The sequence below is a fragment of the Sorex fumeus genome, unplaced genomic scaffold (genome assembly GCF_029834395.1).
Source record: "Sorex fumeus unplaced genomic scaffold, SorFum_2.1 ptg000015l, whole genome shotgun sequence".
NCBI lineage: Eukaryota > Metazoa > Chordata > Mammalia > Eulipotyphla > Soricidae > Sorex > Sorex fumeus.
Genome location: NW_026606072.1, coordinates 27,195,335 through 27,197,985, shown reverse-complemented (window position 1 = coordinate 27,197,985; position 2,651 = coordinate 27,195,335). Strand labels below are relative to the sequence as shown.

At 43.1% G+C, this 2,651-nt stretch overlaps 1 pseudogene; it reads right to left on the bottom strand.

Annotated features, from left to right (window-relative positions):
• Nucleotides 1–691: 691 nt before the first annotated feature.
• LOC130021307 (elongin-C-like) lies at nt 692–1,718 on the bottom strand (annotated as a pseudogene).
• Nucleotides 1,719–2,651: the final 933 nt, after the last annotated feature.

Sequence of the window (2,651 nt, the reverse complement as noted above, 5' to 3'; positions counted from 1 at the left end):
GTGACTGTAAATAGGGACCAAAAAAGAGAACAGTTGTGGCAAGAAGCCCGAATACCAGCTCTTGGGACTTGTAAAGATCAATTGCCATGTACTCAGGCCAGTGGTCCAGCCTCTCTAGATGCACCATTTCACTTCTTCTTCCCAACAATACTCAGAGTCAGTATTATCGGGGCACTTAGCCAGTGCGGTTCAACAATGAGGTCTCTATGACTAAGATCTTTTGATTTGCAAACTCCCCAAGGTGGCCAATGTCTCTTTCAGGCTACAGCATCCTGACATTACTGACTTGGGAGCTCCAAATATATTACCTTCAGGGGCCTCTGGGAGTTTTCCGCGGGGCCTGGTGCCTGCAGCCTGCTCCAAACATAGATGTTAACGGAAGCTCACACAAAAACCAACGCTATAACTGACGTTGGAGGCTGGGCCGTGGGAGAATAAAGACTAGGACATGCGCACTAGGTCATCACTCCCAGAGCGGTTGAGACCGGCTCTTCCTGAGGCCGGGAAGGCGGTGGTAGGAAGAGATAGTCCTAGGAGAGATATGGGGTGATGAATGACAGGGAAGGAAATGGGGAAGGACTGGGACCGGGACACAAGATGGGCATGATGGGAAAATTGGTGGGTTACATTAAAATGATTTTTAATGAAAAACTAGGGAATTCGAAGTTGGTGGGTTACATTAAAATGATTTTTAATAAAAAACTAGGAAATTCGAAGCCATCAGCCATTCCAGTGCAATTTCAGGTGTAATTGGGAATTCAGGAATCTCAGTGGAGCTGTTAGTGTAATGAACATTGTAGGTGAAACACATGCACACTTTGGATAGCACATGTGAAGGGATCTCTCTACAATTGACTTCATTGGTTTCATTTTCAAAACTGACCTGGGCCACTCAACATGGCTTTTATTGTTCCTGATGTTAACGCATGTTCTCTTTTTACAATAAACTCATGGCCATCAGAGTGTTGGGATCGGGAGTTCCCTGGCTCTGGGAGGCGCGGAGAGACCAGATAGACACAATTCCTGCAGGAGTAAAAACGGGGTTTATTTAGACCAGCATGCTGGGGCTCCGCAGCATACCCCAAAAATGGGCAGTGGCTGAGAGCCCCGAACTTCTTCAAAGGGGATCTTATGTAGGCCTTCACTGGCCGTTACAGCAAAGCCCGCGCATTTCATAGCCAATAGATTTGTAACAACATATACTTTCTTAACCAATCCATTTAAAAGTACCTCACTCCTTAGCCTATAGATTCAAAGATCAGCATTTACGTACATCGATTGTCAGCACAAGCAAGGTTATAGCTGGAATCATTAAGCCTTAGGTAATCTCCCTTGACCATCCTCGTTTTGTGTTACCCAAGTCTGCAGGGTGCTTTAGTGAGACAATACATTCCAGGAAAGGGCAATTTCCCCCAACCACCAGCATCCTGAGTTAGCCTTTACCCAAATCTGCAGGGTGCTTTACTGAGACAATACATTTCAGGGACAGTAAATACACCTGAATCTTGTAGAAAGAAGTTATGCCCTGTTCACTTTGCAAGTCCCCTCTCCCCCAGGTGCAAAGCAGCCAAGCAGTTTTACAGAAAGCAATGTTGCAAGTTAGCTGAAGTACACAAAAATTTGATGCCCTAATATGGATTCTTTCAAGAGGATATTAATTTCACATACAAAGCGTCAGGGCCTTCACAGCCACCCTAGATTTCCTCTTCTCCGTCCATTATGTTCTTAAGAAATTCTAGTTCACTCCCAGAGGAAATTTAGGAGTTTCTTGTCAGCTCCGCAGCCACCAAAACCACTGCAGCCGCCGTGCCCGAGGCCGGCGCCCCGCCGAGAAGGGAGCACTATTTAAATGATTCTTGGAGGGCTCCCTCGGGATGTTAGATTCCTGCTGAAGTAGACTATAGAGCAACCATGATGGCCACTTACTAGATGCATTGCAAACCATAATACCCAAAAGGAGAGAGAGAGAGTAAAAGAGAATGTATTTGCCACAGAGGCAGGTGGGAGAGATTGTGTGGGGGTGGCAGGAGGGATACTGGAAACATTGGTGGTGGAGAATGGGCACTGGTAGAGAGATGCGTACTCGATCATTTTATGACCAAAATGTAATCACGAAAGTTTGCAAATCCATAACTGCACCTCATGGTGATTCATTAAAAAAATTAGAATAGAATGAAACCAATTTTAAGGAAAATATATTTATATAGATAGATAGATGGACAGACACACAGTCAGACAGATATGCACACAAAGCTAAACCTTAACAACATGTTACTATGCTTAATGGCTCCTGGGTGAAATTCAACCAACTTGACATACTTTCCTCTAAGAAACAATTTTTGGATCATGTTTAGAGAATTATTCATAACAAGCAGCACAAAAGTAATTATTCTGGCTCTGCATTAGGGAAGGATTTTAGGTGTGGGATGCAAACATTTGAAATATGGTGGTGAGAAGTTGTAATGTTGGTGTATTGGTGTTTGAATATTAAATGCACTCAAATATTGTGAACAACTGTATAAAAATAAAACTAAATTAAAAAAATATTTTTAAGAGACCAAAGCAACAATTCTGTGTGGAAAACTATGAAGAGGAAAACAAAATCAAGAATATCTCAGATGTTTCTGTATTCAACTATCAGGTGTTCACTA